Source organism: Periplaneta americana, chromosome 14 (assembly GCF_040183065.1).
Source record: "Periplaneta americana isolate PAMFEO1 chromosome 14, P.americana_PAMFEO1_priV1, whole genome shotgun sequence".
NCBI classification, from domain to species: Eukaryota; Metazoa; Arthropoda; class Insecta; order Blattodea; family Blattidae; genus Periplaneta; species Periplaneta americana.
The window spans coordinates 79786506-79808567 of record NC_091130.1 but is presented as its reverse complement, the minus strand read 5'-3'; positions in this window follow the sequence as shown (position 1 = coordinate 79808567).

Sequence of the window (22062 nt, the reverse complement as noted above, 5' to 3'; positions counted from 1 at the left end):
AACGCTCGAGGATTATGCAAAAAAATAAAAAAAAGATGTCCAGACACTAATAAATACGAAATTGGGAAGAATATGTGCTTTGGGGGAAGGGTTGAAGGAGCAAATAGTGGAATATTGCAGAATCATGGATATCATGGAGTATATATTACGGACTAAGATAGACTTATGTAAGACAACTAGCATTTCATTAGGATGTTAGGAACAATATCGATCATTCATTTCCTTTGTCAAAAGGGGCGGCAGGACAGAAATGGCTGCAAAATTTCTTAAAATGGCATCCTACATTTTCTCTGCGAACACCGGAGTCGGTTTCATTAGCAAGAGCCAAGGGGTTTTCACGAGAAAATATCGGTGGATTTTTGATATCCTACAACTCAAGCTTGAAAAGGTAGGATTCAATCCTACGAAAGGTATTCAACGTTGACGAAACGAGGTTCACAGTTGACCAAAGTCGACGACCAAAGGTTACTGGCGCTAAGGGAAAAAAAAAAACAAGTTGGAGCACTTTCATCCCAGGAAAGAGGAGCTCTCATTACAATCGTGACATGCATGAACGTTGCCGAATTGTTTGTTCCACCTCTAATGGTTTCCCTCGCAAAAACATGAAGGCTGAATTGCTGAATGGTTGTCCTCCAGGAACTGTCGCAAGTTGTCGTCCATTTCATGGAACCAGGTACACATTTTCACTGACTGGTTCAAACATTTCGTTGACATTACGCAACCAATCCCAAAAAATCGTGTTGTTTTGATTCTGGATGAGCTTGAGAAACATTGGTGTGATCCATTTGGCCAGAGAACACGGGGTTATCATCGTGTGCCTACCTCCGCACACAACCCATACGTTACACCCACTTGTCGCAGCATTTATGGGTCCCTTCAAAGCCTACTACAACCAGGAAATCGAAACCTTGATGGAAAATCATCAATTTAGGACTGTCACTGTTTACCAAGTAGGAGAACTGATGAAAAGGACTTATGCCACATGTGCCACTCTCCAGGTTGCTGTGATTGTATTTGAAAAATGTGGCATCATTCCCTTTAACAGAAATATATTCAATGATGATGACTATATTCCAGTGAAAAACCAAAACAGACCTAATGACGATGAAAATCAACCTGAAGATAATGAGCCTCAACAACAAGTTTTACCTTTCCATTTGCGTCCGTCTTCAGTTATTCAAGCTTCTACTTCAACAGGGAGATCTAGAGGTAGCGCAGTCGTCATCACAGGCTCACCCTTTAAGAGAGATCTTGAAGAGAAACGTGAGAAGAATAGGCCTAGTCTGCAATGAAGGCTAGGTCTAACCTTGTAGAAATCAAGCTTCCAGGACAGTGGCATCAGAGTCTTCAACATCTTCAGGATCATAAAACATATCATCTGCTCCCCTTCACAGCATGCAAAGAATTGAGTCTAACACAAAAATATCTGTACTTTGAAGTAGCCACAGAAAAGGAACAAGGAGGCCACGTTCTGATTCCTCCTATCGTCTGAAAGTGATAGAGATGTTCCTCTTATCTCCACTGATGATGAAGACAGTGCTGATGAAGGATGCGTGTATTGCAACCAATTCTATCGGCTGGACAAAAGGGGAGAACAGTGAATTCGTTGCATAAAATGACTTCGATAGGCCATGAATTGTGTTCCGGAGTAGACAGTGGAGGATGGAAAACTTACATGTGTGATGTTTACAATTAAACTTTTCTCAATTTCGACATTATGCTGAGACATATTGTTGACCACTGAGAGTGATAATGTATTTGTAAAGTGTTTATTAACTCTGTGAATATAATTAATAAGTAGGTATTCATTCTATACTTTTATGTGTAATTTCCCTATCCGATATTAGGCATCCTCTCAGATAACTAACAAAATTATAATTTTTTAGTTTTATAGTGTTCTTTTTCAAATAAGCACACTTTCATTTAATACAATCATTAAATGTTTTAACAGAGGGTTTGAAGTATCCATACCATGACTCTCTTTCACAATAGTTCTCTAGGAAGGTTCTACAAATTAAAATTTAAGAAAAGTATTCGATATTCGGGCACTATCCATCATCAGTTCACTTGAGCCAATTGAATTTAAATTAGAAATTGTGCTCTTAAGTACAATATTTCAAAATGCATTTTTCTTACATATAAACGTATTGTATTCGTATACTACCATTAGATATGTAATACATTTAATCCCAATTTATTGCTTAAATTTAGTGTTATAATTATTGCGGTCGGAAATACTTCCGTCATTTTGTTCGTGAGTACTGGAAAAACTTTCGTCATTTTGTTCGTTTGTAATAATCCGCCACATAGTTGTGGACGAGTCACGGAGACATCATTCAACGCCCATGGACCGTAAAGGGGAACCAATGCTTTCCTCATGCTTCCACCTCTCGTTTTCTAAGTTCTGCATCTCTGGCTATAACTGTCCTAGCTGAATTGTGCCTATTATTGCGCGGTAATTCCGTTTTCTTGAACAGCACCAGCACCAGCACCATATTAGATGTCATTTGAGCCTGAATGGAGATAATCTGTCATAAGTTATACAAGGAACGGACCTTACAGGAGACAACTTGGAAAACATCTTCATTGCGTTTCTATATTCATATGAAGAGAGTCAGATTTGGACTTAGTTTATTCACCATATCTGATGACGATATAATAAATCTATTGAAAATACTGCACATTCATTTTATTAACAAGAAGAACTCTGTATCATGAAGCTATGTTCAAATCAATCAATTAAAAAAGACACGAATTTTGAAATAGCCATGTCGCCACTTTGGCAACTACACGCCAGTTGCATATACTAAGTTAAGTTCTGGGTTAACGGGATTTCTCTTAAATATTTTGATATTTCCATTGAAAATATATTGTAGGCCTACAGTATATGAGATCTATTACTCTAGTCAGGAAGCAATGCTCCACTTTTTTTTTTCAGTAAGAATTTACTTCCAAAATTAAGATTAGACACAAGATAAAGGCACATTTTTTTTTCAAACCCTATACTTCCACATAATCTCCTTCAATTCCAATTGCCTTACGCCACGGAGAAAGGAGAGCATGTATATCTTGTCTGTACCAATCTTTGTTCTGGGTACGCAGCCAAGTTCTCTTTTCCGGCACAAATTGATGAATCCATGTTTCATCACTCGTCAAGATACGTGTTAAAAGGACCTCACTTTCAGCTTCAAAACTTACCAACAACTCAGAAGGAATGTCTTTTCCCTGAGATATATTCGACTGTGAAACTTCCCAGAACCATCTTGCACACATGCACTTTTGAATACTTGAGAGCATTGATAACAATTGCATGCACACTTTCTTTTCTCACCGAAATCTTCACCGCCTATTGTCGACCTTCACAAATGACAGCATAAACAGGCTGCAACATGGCAGAGCTGACAGGCGTGGGTGGTCGCCTAGACCGCAGAAAACAATTCAACTCTGTTAATTCTCTCTCGACACCATCACTCTTTTTGCCCAGAGACCAACAGTGCTCATCTCAAATGCAGATCTTTCATGGACTTCACAGAAAAGATTATGAATATTCATCGGTATATTTTTCATCCCCAATAAGGAATTCTATTACACCACGTTGTTTGCAACGAGTATCAATAATAGTAGACCCCATTTTGCATTATTACAACAGATTCGCTATCTCTCGGAACATTCTGAAACGTTGCGTGTATAAGCAAGAAACTTCAAATAATTAGTACCGACAACTTTCGTGTTCCTAAAATAATGTTTGGCTGAGAAAAAAAAGTGGAACATTAATTTATTTATGAGCAAACAAGTATTTTGTTTCGCTAGGAGAACGAATTTCACAATAAACAATCAGAGCAATAGTTTCAAATGTTAACACAACAAAAAAAGAAGAAAACCGATTGAGGACTATGAATTCAACCTCTTATGGTCCTTTAAAGACTCAACTTTCTGTGCAGGTAACGAGGAAGGCCACGAGATCCTTCGCCCTGCTTCTTGCGACTCTCCACGTGTGTGCAGCAGATGAGCGCGTCATCGCATCCTGTGTGAGTGATGTGATGGTTCGCTACTTCACCCCTGACAACCCCACGATGCTGCTGATGTCGAGTGTCAGTATGAGCACAGCCAAGCGACCTCTTGCACACTACGTCTCCGTACATCCTGGGGACGTTCTCCTGCCGCTTATCCACGACGCAGTGTACGGGTCCGTGTACGTCTACAGTCCTGATAATAATCACAAATTCCCCATCATGTGACATCCTCTGGACCCTCGTGTTACGATTCGGCAGCATATAACTTTAATTAGGCCCACTCCTTCAAAAGGATTTTCAAATTCCACAGGAATTTACTTGATACAATATGCAATGTGATATACGCAATTGGGTATTAATGTAGACCGTGGAACACGTTTCATTTTTGTATTCTACGGTCGTTTCAAATATTTAACTATGTCACTTGCTGTCGATTACATTGGGAAGTTGCTGGAAATCGGAAAGCTCTACAATGTAGCGGTTCTAGTTCCAAACTTCGAAGTTAGGATTGTCCCAACACGGGAAATAGTCCCACGAATATTCTCAATCGATATCCTGACATGGTTTCCTTACGATCGATTTCAGAGTTGCGGGAAATAACGGATGTTTGTTATATTAGATCGCTGGGTTTACAATCACAACAAGAGATTTTTGAGTGAAAATCACTTGTTTCCAAAAAAGGTGCCTGTGAACTTTTTATGGTTATCCCTATGGTTCTAGAAAATTTATTGAAACCATTACCTCTCCTAGCATTTTGAAACACACTGGGATCGTAATGAATGAAGTAGCAAGCAAACTGAATATCACGAATATAACGAATGACACGGAGTATCCTGAAATAATTTACACGAATCGGATGGACATGTTTATGCCAGAAGTCTTTGAGATAACTTACCCTCACTTCTCCTCAAAATTCAAGTTGTACGTGCCTTGTGCTCAACCTGCTCCGCGGAGGGGCAATTTCATGAAAGTATTCTCATTTTCCGTATGGCTTGGGGTTTTCCTGGCAGTCGTATCAACTGGGGGTTTTACAACTCTGTTATATAAAACCTCAAGACAGAAAGAGGAATGGAGTTGTTACAGTGGTTATGTTAACTGTTTCTGCATCACTTTGGCAGTAATTGCAGGGGTGGCAGTGTCAAAACTGCCTAAGACTAGAAAACTGAGGTGTATTCTCCTCGTAGGGATACTGTACTCTTTTGCGGTAAGTACAGTATTCCAGGCATTTTTCACGACTTTTCTAGTGGATCCGGGACTACAGAAACAAATCCTCACCGTAAATGACCTCATAGCATCTCGAATGACTCTGAGTTTCCAGGACACTAATTCATATTCCAAGTGGTGCGCCTCAAATTTTTCTTTTTCAAAATACGTCTGCTATGAAGGAAATGAGACAACCTCTACAGTACCAGAAGGATATAATCTCTTCTCTTTAGGACAGCGTCCTGACATTGAAGCAGCGTATATGGATGGATTCGAAGTCAAGTCCAGCATATATCTGCAGCCTTTCAAGACAGTGCTACTTGGTATGATCGAAGCAGGACTCACGGATAAAATAATGCCGGACGTTATGTACAATTTATACAACTCCAGCCTATTCCAACAATAATAACGGACAGATAGAACTTATTAAGACATTCATACAAATTGTTTCAGACAACGGCAATTATACCGTGCCACCTAAGGAACAAAATGAGTATTTTGTGTTTGACTTGGGTCACATGAAAATATCATTTATATTGCTTTCTGTATGAACTGGCGCAAGTGTAGTAGTTTTCCTAGTTGAGATTGCATGTCACAAGTGACAACTGTTTTCGTACTTTTACTTCCCCACTATACGAAGTTAAAGACAAAGTGCAGTGATGTTGCTAAATATTAATTTACAAATATTCAAGGCAGTACGTATGATATTCTTAATGAATTTGGTATTCCCAAGAAACTAGTTCGATTAATTAAAACGTCTTAGTAAAACGTATAGCAGAGTTCGTATAGGTCAATTTCTGTCAGATGAGTTTCCAATTCTCTATGGGCTAAAGCAAGGAGATGTATTATCACCTTTACTTTTTAACTTTGCTCTAGAGCAAACGTCTCTAAAAGCGTACTCGCGAGTAAGCCCCTGAACGGAACCGAAGTCAGTACGTAACGAGCGCGCTCCGCCTCACCCATCCCCACATGTACTGTACTCAATGTTTACGCGCAAACGAAGAGCAGTGGTGGACTGCCATTGTCATTGTGCTGGTCGGAGTGTTCCACCGTTTCACAGTGTCTTCTAATCATGGACATAGTACATTCAAGGATGAATATGAAGAGAAAGTTTTTGTGTTAGTGGGGAGAATGTGAAATGCTTAATTTGTTCGAAAATTCTTAAGCGTGTGTTAAAATTCAACATGCAACGACAATATTAGACTCTTCAGAAAGAATATCATACAATTACAGGCATGTTGGACATGTGAAAATAGTTTATTTTGGGGCTGTCTGTATAATTCTTGGTTATACATAATAATCAGTATATTACAAAACGTTTACACTCAGTTCCGCATAACAAACATATGTTTTTCGTTTCATTTTGGGTGAAATGCGTAGGCCAACAAATATTTTGATAAATATAAAACAAGAAAATACAAACACAAATCACACATGTGTCCTCAGTCTTAAACAGAAAAAGCTTCTTGCTAGCTATATTGTAGCTTGGAATATTGGAAAATCAATTAAGCCTTTTACAGAAGCATCATTTGTAAAATAGTGCATACAGGACGTTATTAAAATACTGTGTTCAGAACAAAGTCAAAGTTTAAGAAAATTGTTTTCAATTACAGTACAGAGAAGGAATTTCAAGATTGTAAATGTAATTAAATCTGAAGTGGAAACCACAATTAACCATTCTGTAGCTTACTCACTTTCATTGGACGAAAACACAGATAGAAATGACAAAGCTCACCTAGCCATTTTCATCCGAGGAGTTAATGGACATTTTACTGTGTCTGAATGTCTTCTAGATGTAATTACAAAATACAACTGGAGAAGATCTTTTCCAGGCACTGAAAGGCACCATAGAACAGAAGAGGTTGAATTTGCAATGGCTTGTGTCAATAGCAACGACGGGGCTCCACCTTCATAGTATGTAAAAATTATACAAAAGTATGATATTTCTTATTATTTTGATGTTATTATTTGTAAACATAAGCAGACCGTTGCCGCGATCCCCCACTGATCGCTCCCATCTGTTGAAGTACGAGCCATTGCAAATTCAACCTCTTCTGTTCTGTGGTGCCTATAGTGCCTGGAAAAGATCTTCTCCAGTTGTATTTTGTAATTACATCTAGAAGACATTCAGACACAGTAAAATGTTCATTAACTACTCGGATGAAAATGGCTAGGTGAGCTTTGTCATTTATATTTGTGCTCTCGTCCAATGCAAGTGAGTAAGCTATAAACTGGTTAGTTGTGGTTTCGACTTCAGATTCAATTACATTTACAATTTTGAAATTCCTTCTCTGAACTGTAATTGGAGACATTTTAATTTTCTTAAAGTTTGACTTTGTTCTGGACACAGTATTTTAGTAACGTCCTCTATGCACGATTTTACAAATGATGCTTCTGTAAATTGCTTCATTGATTTTCCAATATTCCAAGCTAGAACATAGCTAGCAAGAAGCTTTTTGTTCAAGACTGAGGACATGTGTGTGATTTGTGTTTGTAATTTCTTGTTTTATATTTATCAACATATTTGTAGGCCTACGCATTTCTCCTAAAATTAGACTAAAAACTATATGTTTGTCATGCGGATCTGAGTAATATACTGATTATTATGTATAACCAACAGTTAAACATATAGCCTAAAATACATTATTATTTTCACATGTCCAACATGCATGTAATTGTATGATATTCTTTGTGAAGAGTTGAGTATTGTCGTCGCATGTTGAAATTTAACACACGCTTAAGAATTTTCGAGCAAATTAGGCATTTCGTATTCTCCCAACGAACACAAAAAAATGTATCTTCCTATTTATCCTTGATTGTACTAAATCCATGATTAGAAGACATTGTGAAACGGTGAAACACTACGACCAACACAATGATAATGGCAGTCCGTCACTGCTCTTAGTTTGCGCATAAACACTGAATACAGTACAGGTGGGGATGGGTGAGGCGAATCGCGCTCATTACGTACTGGCTTCGGTTCCGTTCAGGAGCTTACTCGCGAGTAGGTTTTTGGAGACGTCTGCTTTAGAGTATGCCATTAGGAAAGACCATGATAACAGAGAGGGTTTGGAATTGAACGGGTTAAATCAGCTGCTTGTCTATGCGGATGACGTGAATATGTTAGGAGAAAATCCAAAAACGATTAGGGAAAACACTGGAATTTTACTGGAAGCAAGTAAAGATATAGGTTTGGAAGTAAATCCCGAAAAGACAAAGTATATGATTATGTCTCGTGATGAGAATATTGTACGAAATGGAAATATAAAAATTGGAAATTTATCTTTTGAAGAGGTGGAGAAGTTCCAATATCTTGGAGCAACAGTAACAAATATAAATGATACTCTGGAGGAAGTTAAACACAGAATAAACATGGGAAATGCCTGTTATTAGTCGGTTGAGAAGCTTTTATCATCCAGTCTGCTGTCAAAAAATCTGAAAGTTAGAATTTATAAAACAGTTACATTACCGGTTTTACTTTATGGTTGTGTTGTATTCTTGGACTCTCACTTTGAGAGAGGAACATAGGTTAAGGGTGTTTGAGAATAAGAGCTTAGGCATATATTTGGGGTTAAGAGGGATGATGTTACAGGAGAATGGAGAAAGTTACACAACACAGAACTGCACGCATTGTATTCTTCACCTGACATAATTAGGAACATTAAATCCAGACGTTTGAGATGGGCAGGGCATGTAGCACGTATGGGCGAATCCAGAAATGCATATAGAGTGTTAGTTGGGAGGCCGGAGGGAAAAAGACATTTAGGGAGGCCGAGACGTAGATGGGAGGATAATATTAAAATGGATTTGAGGGAGGTGGGATATGATGATAGAGAATGGATTAATCTTGCTCAGGATAGGGACCAATGGCGGGCTTATGTGAGGGCGGCAATGAACCTCCGGCTTCCTTAAAAGCCAGTAAGTAAGTAAGTACGTATTTTGGGTGTGTCTTAATCCGTAGAAATTATTTTGTAAAATCGTCTGTAAATTTTCTGTCAACTTTTCTGTCTGAATGTGTATATTCAGTATTTGCGAGTCAATTTAACTTGTACAGGAGAAGAAATGTCAGAGGTAAGTGAAATTGAGAGAGGAGTAGGCTACGAAAAAGATGCCTTTAATCACCAATCTTGTTCAAATTTACTTCTAGGATTTAGTAAAAAAAAATAAAAGGAAGAGGTGAGAGTAGGAGGAAGAAGAAATGATATGGCGTTATTACAGAAGAAGAGTGATACTAAAGGCTCGTTCTCTCGATGGCGCTGATGTGGCGACATTGCTGTCATGACAGTAAATATTGCAGTCGTGACATCGTACGAAGAATTTTTGATGCTACCGTCACAGCAGCGTCGTGTGTGACACTGCGGCACTAGGGCTTCCGTGACATTGATATTCTGAAGTTTGAATTCATAGGATGATCGATATGACATCTAAACTAACCAGTCAAGTAAAATAACATCATCATATAATTATCAACACAGTGAAGTCGTTATTCATTTCATTTAAATAATTTAATACTCCACGTTCCCCTTATCATTTAACTCTTAGCATCTTTGAATTCAGGGAGCCAAAACATAATAAGTGATTTCTATTCATTCTTAGCCCACTATTTAGAATTCGGGGCAAGTCTTTTCAATGTTGTCATGCCTACTTACATTCTTACATATGTGTAGAGTTAAATTAATATTTTAAACGGTTTCAAGCATAAATTTTGCTCTGTTGGCTGCTTTATTTCTCCTCTTTTTCCAACTTCATGGGTTTTCATCGCACAAAGTGTAATCTTTTGCTAGAAAGTATAGAAAAGTTACTTTATGTTATACTGTAACCACTATTTTATCCAAAGAATATGAGAACATTTTTTTTATCTTCGGTTTAAAAATGACCTACTTAGTTCTTGAATTCAGGTAAGGATTTAATTATGCTGATGGAGGTTTACTGTATTTCATTTAGTAACATAATAAAATAATATAGAGTACACAAAACTGTTAATCCCTGAAGTTTTATTTTGTGAGTAATGATGTAAATCTGCATCAAATTATTTAAGAAATAAGCTGCTTTTGGATTGAAATATTTATTTCATATTTTCATATTTCGACAAAATAAATTTCATATTTCGGCAAACTTTTCTCCTATCTCTATCACCAATATCCCTACTTGCGGAACAAACCCTTCCCAGACTTCCAAGAGACACGCATTCTATACTCTTTTTTTTTTTTTTATAGAGATGGAAACTTCCGCCGTTGTGTTTCATTGTCAGGGCGAACCTTCCCAATGAGTAACAAGAAGGATTGCGGGTGTGCTACTTCCTACCGCATACCTGTCTGACAGGATGTTTCTAAATGTTAACGTTCTTTGTTATCGTTCCTGTGCCTAGGTCAGCTTGTAACCTAGTTAAGATCAGTTTTTAAACACGTTATTTACAATAATTATTTTTCATTGAGGATTATGGATAATGAGATTGGTTGGTGTGCTCATGTTAGTGTGTTAAGTAATAAATTTAATAAGTGGTAGAGGATATTACTATATTACACACTCTGAACCAAAGAAGTTGTGTGACGTATTTTTATTAAAGGTATCCTACAAGCAAAACTCAGCTCGGATCCCTTGCGGCGTGAGAGCATGCTGGGAACGGGAGCATGTCATCTGCGCGAGACAGTCACGCGCACTTAGTTTTCCTTGTTGGATGCCTATAATTATGTATTTACAGAGCGAATATAACAATGCAAGGAATGAAAGACGATCAATTTCCTTTAGTCATGTTATGAAGAGAACGCTTAAATAGACAGATGTGGCCAAAAGTGGGGTATATAATTACATGAAAAGAAAAGAATCGGGAGAAAAGCTAAAAAGTTCTTCCAAAAATCGCGTAAGCGAATATCCTGTACAACATTGTACACATCTAATCAGGAAGATTTAAGCAGAGAGTAGTTGATTTATTAAGGTTTCATACCCAGTTTAGATGGCATTTTGCCGGAAGATCGCAAAAGATTATGACTTAAAATTTCACGATCCCGATTGCGGGAAGTTATTCGATTCCAGTGTAGGAGAAACGAGGTTAATAAAGTATTTTTAATGGAAGGTGGCGACTTTGTTGCACGTCGTAACGGATTTTTAAGAACGAGAAAAATGAAGAAATTAATAAGACTTATAATAATTAAGAGTCCTACGTTTGGTTAGCATATCAAAAAGTCCCCAAGCGACCCGTAACAGTAGGTATGTGTGGAGTATAGATGCACCGCCGCGCTCTGAGTGGCGAAAATTGTAAGTTCTTGCGTGTTACCGCGCAAGCATCAGCCGTAATCTCACCGCGTATTGTCATGGAGATTTAATAATATCAGTGGTATTTCGAAGTATTTTATATGACAGTAATCGGCCAATTCTTCTAAGAAAGGCCGTTTACTTGCATAAAGTGGTCATGTATTGAATTTGCAAGAAAAACACTTCTACGTAAACAGTTTCAGCACACAGCCATGTACAAGTATATCAGCTTTCCACACATCATATGCTAAACCTAAGTATGCTAGTAAACTGTCTGGGCCTGACTCCCCATATGAAGAAAGAGAATTTAGTGGTTACTGTATAGTTCAATTTCTAATTAACCACAATTAAATGTCCTGGCTGGTGTTAACACAGACCTTTTAAATTTATTTTTGAACTTACTGTTAGACACTACTCAAAGCAAAATTGGTAAATAAAATAGACTTTTATTTAGTCTTGCCATTTTCTGCCATTTCTGTAACTTTCATTGTTCACCGTAGTACTATTTCTATAATGTTCCAATCAGTTTTACCTATACTTGCACAGGCAACTAAAAAGTTTGTGTTCTGACCCAGCAAATATACTATTAATGCAACATTGCCTTCTGTTTTTAAGGATAATTATCCGAACTGTAGAGCTCTTGCTAACTGCACTGAAGTTAAAAGAGAACCACCTCCTGAAATCAGTATGCGTGAATATAGATACTCTAATTATAGGCTGCATATACTGCAAAAGTTCTTATTGGAATTGCACCTTGTAGTATGGTAACATTAATTTCCAAATATTATGGAGGTAGAGCCAGTGATAGTTTTATCACAAATGACTGTGGAATTTTGAAACTGACAGAAGCAGGAGATCAAATTATAGAAGGTAAAGATTTCCCCGAAATAAAAACTCTATTGGAGGAGAGCAATGCAATTTTGGTAATGCCACCCTTTATGAATGAAGGTCACTTAACACATGATCAAGTTGATGACACTTATAATATTGCTAGTGTGCGGATCCACGCTGCATTCAAGGAGTGAAAGTGTGTAACACATTTTATAGCCTCCTCCCCACTAGTTATAATTACCAACATAACAATCGAGAAGTCCAGGGCGAATTACTAGAGGGATGGTCAGTTTCCCTAGTACTGCGTTCAGGGGCCTGTTTCATAAAAGTTACAAAGCTACAAGCAACAAGTTAATAGTGTAATGCAGCGGTTCTCAACCTATGGTACGAGTACCACTGGTGGTACATGAGCCCTACCAGTGGTACCTGAGACAAGTATGAAATAAAAATATGAATTTTTGTAAAATATATATATATATATATATATATATATATATATATATATATATATATTTGTTTTCAAAGGTCAAACAATGAAAAAGTAAATAAAATATGAGTTTGAATATAAATTGATTTCATTAATATGTGTTTTAATATTTCTAATTGTTGGCCAATTTCACCAAACCTCGTTAACATTAATTCAAATACATTCAGTAAAACTAGACGAGATAACAAGTCAGACACTTGTATTAAAAGACTATTATCTTTTATGAAACAAGGCCCTGGACTTCTCAAGTGTTACGTATATTTGTAACAAGTAGGGCCCCCTCCCTACAACACATCATTACTCTGTACTGCACAGATAATTACTCAAGTAAGAACTTTACACGTTGAGGAGTGCACCAAGATCGAAGGGCTACGTTCCATTCTTCGGTTAAAAAACAGGAACAGCGCGTATTATTAATTGCTAAGTATAGATCGTATAAGTTACAGAATAAGAACATTTCCTGGTGTAAATGTACCAGTCAATAGACTTCATAAGAAGTTTTGCACTACTGGTACTGCTTTGGTGTTGCACAAGGAAGCAAACAGGAGAAGGGCTATTTTAACAAGTGAAATTGGGCAAAATTAGATCATTGTTAGAAAGGAGTCAAAAGATATCTATCGATCGTCTAGCAGCACAGTATGCAGTTTCACGCGGATCCGCACATAGCCTATAACAATGGTTCAAGGTTGACTTTCATTCATAAAAGGTGGCATTATCAAAATTGCATTGCTCTGCTCCAATACAGTTTTTATTTCGGGGAAACCTTTATCTTCCAAACAGGAATTAGGGCCCCTGTAAACGAACAACGAATATTGTATTCAAATGTTAATCCTCTCTTTGAATTTTTTTACACTAGTAGTCGTTACCGTAGAACACTTGTTGTAGAATACAATTATCCTGTTGTATTTTTATTTAGAATGATAGAATATCTCATGGAACTTTATTATATCAATCATTCGTAATGTTGTACACCGGAATATGTTCGTCTTGTGCTTGAAACGGGAGAAAATCTATGACAATTAAAATGCCAAATAATTACCGTATTGATGTTGACTGCAATAATAGTAGGTACATAAAAATACGAACGTAAACAAAATAATAGTAGGTACATAAAAATACGAACGTAAACAAACTTGGAGGTTCTCTTAATTACCTATCTTGGCGCATTCTATTTCTTTTCCAGTTTTCTCTTTGTTTCTGTCGCTTTATGGATCTATCCGGTGGAACAAGAGAAGCATGTGCACTAAATTTGCTCATTTTTACTGTGATTTGCAACGAGAAACATAATACGTTTTCACAACAGGATCGTATTTGAGCTACAACAGAATGCATGAACGCCATAATAGCACGTAACCGCATCATCATCATCATCATCATCATCATCATCATCATCATCATCATCATCATCACCGATTGGTTCTTTTGTTCATAGAGGATTTTGATTCTAACAACTTTGTAAGTTTTAAGTTCTATAGGGGATTTTGAATCTAAAGTCAATTTTCATCGCTCTATTTCAGCCAAATTGAGTGGGCTTTCAACTTCAATATTTATAACGGTATTATAATTCATTATACAGATTCAAATGGTTTAAAAGCATGAAAATATTAAAGATTGCGTTTAGGGGGTTTTGAATTTAGACAATTTATGTAATAGTTACTATTAGTTAAAATACTTAAATCCCAAATGCTTCATTTAAATTTACTCCTTCCGATTTACTGCTAATATCCACCGTCTTTTCAAATCCATTTCGTGGGTTCGTGATGGAAAACGATAAAACTTCACAGTTTGCTGTATGTTGCAATATTTATTATTATAGCCAAAAACACAGCACATAATTTTGCTGGACCGCTTTGGCATTTTCAAAATACTAATCTAAAGGCAACACTGTATGAAAGATTTAATAAATGCATATAGAATTACTCCTATTCTAATCTTCCAGCAGTCAGCTACCAACATAGAGCACACACAGCTGTTTATGACAAACCTACAAGTAGTTCTCATAGTATCCGCCTGTAGCAGCACACTGCTATACGCATGGAGCCTATATGCACATGAACGACCACAAATATCAGAAAATTCAGGCTCTAAATTTCTAAAATTTTATAAGAAAACGAACTTACAATTGGACAAATATTACAAGATACCACAACAAGACTTAATAGAACTTAAATATCTGATAAAAGTATAAAAAAGTTACTAATAATATTTTTCAAACCAGTTTTATCAGAGTATGAAAACAAAACAAAAAAAATCTGCATTTACATCATTTGGTAACCATAACATTGCTATGGTCTCTCTGACATCTTTAATATTTTTCCTGCATGTAATAAACACTTATTTATGAAAAGTAGATTATTCTCAGACATGTAACACAACTAATTTTTTATTTGTCCTATATAAAACATATTAAAATTTACATAATCTTTTCTGGCCTAATTGTTCTTTTTCTCACATTTTCAAAGAAATGGTCATTATTGTAGTCTACCTTTTGTATAATGCATGTTAAATCAGTATACAACATTTAAAAATTCTATCTCTAATGGCTGTGGAGTTATGAAATAATGTGTGGAAATTTTCAAATTTTGGAAAATTTAATTTAAAGTAAAAAGTGAATTCTTAAAAATATTATTAGTAACCTTTTTATACTTTTATCAGATATTTAAGTTCTAATAAGTCTTGTTGTGGTACCTTGTAATTTTTGTCCAATTGTGAGTTCATTTCCTTATAAAATTTTAGAAATTTTGAGCCTGCCTTTTGTGATAATATTTGTGGTTGTTCACGTACATATACCCTTAAGATTTAGATTTAGATTTTTTTTACTAATATTGTTACATAATGTTAACAAATGCGGTTGTAGAAAGAAATTCGAATTCTTCTTAATATTGTTAAATTTGTTGCGCATTTCAAGATATTGTCACTACACAGCTTCAGCACAGAGCACAAAGCGTCTCTGAGAGAGTGTATTTGCATTACATAGGTATTTAATATTGTTTAATATATTTCAATAAATTTATCAACTTAGCTCGAATGGTTTTTTCATTCCATGTGAGGACTGAATGTGGTGGCTCCCGAAAATATAGAAGCTGACTACTGAAAATTTTTGCTTTTATCTAATCGCGGTAAAAAATTATTTTTATTGCATATAAACTGCATTTAAATAAATACTTCTTTATTACTGTTATTAAATCTAGGTGGTATTTTGCGTCCACCGTTGTGGCTGAGGGGTTAGCGAGTCTAACTCCGAACCCAGCGGTCCCGGGTCAGGATGAGTTGCCTGGGTGAGATTTTTTTCGGGAATGAATATCAGGTAACTTTATCAGGCGATTGGAACCCCACTCATCTTCGCCAATTCCTTTCCTTCCCCATCACCCTTTCCTCATCATCCCCTTTCTGGTTTTTCAGATCACTATATAGGCGGCCTCTCGAAGAGGTGGCTCTCCCGACCGGCCTCCGTGGAATGTGGTTAAGAGACGTTGGATGGCTTTTGTAATGGCACCCGAGGTGGACCTACTCGGGGGAGGAGTTTCGCCTCGGACCGACAGGGGGGCCTTGGGGGAATTTGCCGAAGCAGGAGTGGTATATGCATTCTGTCGGCTATAGGGACCGGTCGTTAAGGGAGTCATGTTGTTAGGGCAGTGAGCGTAGAGGATCTGTGGCACGCCACTCATTGCATATCGAAGATAGCACAATAGATCTCGAAAGATCGCAGTGCCGGGCCATCCGTGCCCCTCTCAGCTAAAGTCCATTCCAAGTGGTATTTTGCACATGAGTACTATTCCTGTTGTTCACCTCTTATACACACAGGTACACGAATAAATAGATGTAAATACACAGTACCGGAGCGTGCGGTGAGAGACCGCAGCGTGAACTGTTGACTCGCAACTTGCTCTACGTACGAAGAGAAGCTAGTATGATCAATGTACACCGAACTTATATTCAAAGTTACCAAACCTAGAACTCTACTTATAATATTTTTAGTGTAGTTCTGTATTTTGCGTTCATACGGTATAATCCTTTATTTCAATTTGTTTTTCTCAAATTAGGTAGTTCTGAAACATCCTACAGGCATACGGTAGTCCCGTGTCAAAGTGGACGTGATCAGATCATTTGAAATTTTAGCGGGAAGCTTCCTTCTCCACACATGACGGAATGTCAATCGAATTCCGTTGTATTCACGTAGGCCTATTCCCCTATTGTCTACAGACATCCGGATGTGTTGACTTGTATTCTTTGTTAATTCGCTTTGGCCTTTCTTAAGACATAGAAGTCTTGAGATCATTTTTCTCGATTGATGGTGAGATGTGGTTGATGAAGCTACAAAATGTTCTTTGATTCAAGTTCCCGTGGAGTCTTTAGGTGTCTGGTTATTATCTGATTATTAGGCTTTCGGCTTTTCATCAACAAAGATGAGAGCTTGTGGAATAAGAACCTTGCATTGTGTATAGTATACTATAAATATGAATGTACTATTTGCATATGGTTATATGTACAGTAGTGGCAAAAAAACCGGACCTACCCTGCAGCTGATACAAAAGAATCCTGTTCTGTGTATTGTGTCAAACTGTGGTGATTTCAATATGGATAGTGAATCCAAAGGTATGTACTGCTATTTAATGTAAAAATATGCAGTTATCTTTGCCGAATAGAGGTAGAAATGTAATACTGATGCCAGTTGAAAATAAAACTCTTAAAGATTTTTCGTCTAAGTTTGAGACACTGAAGGAAACAAAAGACGGTAAGAATCGAAAAAATGCAATAAATTTCGTTGTTACAATTAATTATACAAGATGGATGTGTTTCGTGACTAGCAAAATTTGAATCTGTGACTCTGAAATCAGCTACAAGGGTCGGTCCGGGTTTTTTTGCTACTACTATACATATTATAAACAAATAAAAAAATAAATTTTATTTCCACGGATTTTATTCTGCAAGATATGAACCACACGTCTTGTTAAAGTGTGTTATCTAGTAGACTAATAAATAAATATTGAATCTTAAAAAAATTGCATCTCTGTCTAGTTCTGTCTGTAGCGGAATGCTGATCTTCAATTATTTCCTGAATGTTCTTACATTGCTGAAGAAACATTGAAGTTCATAAATTTATCAGCTACGATTCCTTCTGACATGTAGTATAGTGAGATCTATTTATTTAGCTATAATCCGTCCGGTTATTTAGTATGGAGTAATAGGGTGGGGAGGTATAACAAAATCTCTTCTATTTCCTTTGAATCAACTTAATAAGATAACAATAAAAATTTGAATAATAAGCATTTGGATTATCGAACAAACCTTATAATATAAAGATTTAATAGTTTCAGGTATTAGAAATAATTATGAATATATAATTACTAGAGCCAGGATTTCTAAGCAAAATGCATATTCTTTTTCACACTTTAAAGGTAAGCAGAAATGTTATATTTCGTAAGACACACCTAGATAAGCAGTTTTAACTATGCTTATTTTGCAGGAAAACGTTTTTGCTTACTCATTTTACGATTTTTAATTAAAACAGCATATTATACCCAAAACTGTAATTTTAAAAGTGCTTATTTCACTCTAGCCGTCATTTATCACTGATTCCCTTCTTTTATTGGTTAATAAACAATTAACTTCTGTCGAATGCGTAAGAAAGCAATGCTAGGGTATGTCCCAGGTTGTTGTCAAATAATACTGCGTAGTTCTAATGAGGATAGAACCTTGGGATTCCTCGCCGAAACACTGTGTCGAAGTTCTAAAAAGCTTTCTGGTGAAGAAACAGATATTGAAGAGAAATTCACCGAAGAAGAACTGTGCTGCTTTTCACATGTGCCTGTGACGTCATGCGACGTCGCAAAAACATTTTCACTTTACAAATCATTCTTCACTGACAGACGCAGGAGCTTCACACAGGAAAATCTTAGGATGGCCTTCCTTGTATAGTGCAACAGCCTTCAATGAAGTGAGAGTTCTACGAAACAAATAATTTATCATCATATTTCCGTGTATTCGGGTTTGCTTATTTTGGTGCCAATTTTCACCATTTTTCGTGCTTACTTTACTGTTTCCGTGTATTTGTTTTTGCTTATTTTGGTGCCTATTTTCACCATTTTTTTTGCTTACTTTACCGTTTCCGTGTATTCGTTTTTGCTTATTTTCACCATTTTTCGTGCTTATTTGCTTGCTTATTTTACTGTTTGATTGTGCTTAGAAATCCGGGCTTTAATATTTACTATTAACATATTAACGTAGATGAACATAGATATACTATGCTATAACTCTTCCACTTGATACAGAATGTGGTCTGACGCATAGCTGTAATTTTGGCCCAAGACTATACAATTCTTTCATTAATAATACAATTATCCACGCATAACATTAATGAATAATTTCGATTTTAAAAATAAATTGTATAAATATATTATTTTTGCAAATATTTCTCTAACAGAATAATGGATTCTTATGAATATTAACTTCGTTATTATTTTATGACTAATCTTATCTCGTTCTGTACCTTGTTCATATTTGTATATTACCTTAATTTATATTTTTACTTTAATTGCCTTTTCAATAATACCCCACAAAGCTCAAGCTTAGGCTTTTTCGGGAATGACCTAATTATAAATTCTTGTAAAAGAGCTCTATAAATAATAATAATAATAATAATAATAATAATAATAATAATAATTATTATTATTATTATTATTATTATTATTATTATTATATTGAGTCAAGTCTCCGAAGACAGGTGTGAACCTCGGATGTGATACCAACAAGGCATCACTTATGAAGCAACTATGCCAGAAGATAATGAGGTAGGGTATTATTATTGTTAATCAACTATCCAAAGACATATCTCAACATTACAAGTGATACCAACAAGGAACCACTTGAGGCAACTAGGCCAGGAGATAATAGGGTAGGATGATATTATTATTATTATTATTATTATTATTATTATTATTAATTAGCTATCCGAAGACAGATCTGAACCTCACAAGTGACACCAACAAGGCACCACTTATGAGGCAACTAGGCCAGGAGATAATGGGTTATGGTATTAATTATTAGGGTCTATTATTATTATTATTATTATTACTAATACTATTATTATTAATATAATTATTGCTGTTGTTGAGTCAACTATCCAAAGACAGGTCTGAACCTCACAAGTGATACCACTTAAGACAACTAGGTCAGGAGGTAATGGGGTAGGATATTATTATTATTATTATTATTATTATTATTATTATTATTATTATTATTATTATTATATAACTCCATTGAAGATGGAAAGATTCTCAGCATGTCCCGTAATTACACGTCGCCACATACAAGTTGCATACATAATTTCATTTCTCATCATAACGAAGTGACGCATTTTTTAGAAGAATTAATCTATTCTATTCTTATCATCAAAGAATATCCTACAGTCTCCAAAAAGAACAGTCTCTCTATTAGGTTATAGTGGACCATGGATAGATTTTTAGCATTAATGGTAACATCATTCTGTTTGTACGGTAACAAGTGGTATTTTCTAACATAATAGACTACGTCAGGAAATGGGCGATGAAGTAAATTTATAATACTTTATTCAGAAAAGGGTTACTTTTCATACAGAAAACAGTTTTAAAAATACACACCTTTTGTTTTTGTTTTACTTTTTAGTTGGTAATTGACGACGCTGTATCAACTGCTGGGTAATTTAGCTTCGATGGAATTGGTGATACCCAGATGCTATTTGACGAGATGAGGCCGAGGATTCCCCATACATTAACTGACATTCTCATTACCGTTGGAGAAAACCTCGGTAAAAGTCCAACCAGGGAATCAGCCCAAGCGGGAATCGAACCTACGCTCGAACGCAACTCCAGATGAACAAACACCCCTGCCGATTGAGCTACGCCGGTGGCTCATACCGATACCTTTTGTTGTTGTTGTAAATAAATATATTCTATTTCTTATAATAATAATTTGCATTCAATTAGAATATGTATGCTTCTGCTATGATTATGTTTAATGTATATCTACTCGAAGGATCATCTTCATGATATCTCAGGAAGAGGGAACATCTTTCCAGGTTTACGTTCTATGTGTTTTAAATTTAAATTATATAGTTCTTTAATTCATTCGTAGTTTTCTGCTCAAGGGCGTGTCTTTCACTGTAAACTCCAATCGTCCACATTTTCTGCCTTTCTCTTAGTCTTCGCATACGATCGATACATCTTAATGTTGTCTGTCATCTGAAATCTATAGATCCAAAATCCCCTATTTCCACTTTCACAAATTAAAGGACTTTGACAGTAAATGGTGGAAAAGAGAGGACATTTTCAACCTAACAGTGACTTTTAACAAACCTTTGCTTCAAATTTAGTGCCTATTTGAATTTAAACTATAAAAATCATTAGAATTCATTCTTAGCAAGCAATATGTGGGCATAACTCAATTCTGAACAAAATGGTCTTTAGGGACCGTATTCATAGACATTCTTAGCGCGGGCTTCCGGTGGATGACCAACGAACTAGCGTTTTTCGTATTCATAAACCAGTGTTAGCGATATGATATGATATGATATGATATGATATGATATGATATGATATGATATGATATGATATGATATGATATGATATGATATGATATGATATGATATGATATGATATGAATCCCGTACAAGTAACCATTCGATAACCGGGGCTAGTTTAGCACGCTAGTAGCTCGGGCTAGCGAAATGTCTGTGAATAGCACTCTATGGGGTTTTGAATCTAGACAGTGGCCGGCATGTTCCGTGCTCTGTGATGTCATACGACTCAGCCGCCTTGCTCATTGCTCGGCAATCTCTGCATACTGAGCACAGCGTGGATAGAAGGTTCAACTGAACAGTGGCGGTACGGCGCCTATGCACTGACAGCGCGATCCATTCTTCTGAGATAGTATGGGAACAGCACAATTATAATACATTTGTACGAAAATAAAACTGTACAATCGTGATAAATCAGTGTAACAAAATATTTTGGTTTGTAATCAATTTCATATATACTTACAATAACATGAAATTAGTAATACAGCCAGCTGCACAAGCGTTCGCATATATAAATGAGGCTCCGACACTGCTATAAACATACAAATATAGAATTAAATACTTTAAGCCAGTGATCGGCAGAATCAGTGCTCTGTGACGTCATCCTTCGGAGCAATCGTGCCCTCTTTTAAGAACATCGGCATCCAGAGCTCTGAGGGCGAAGAATAGCTTCAATACTGAACTCTACAGTGACGACCTATAGGCCTACATTTAATTTCGTG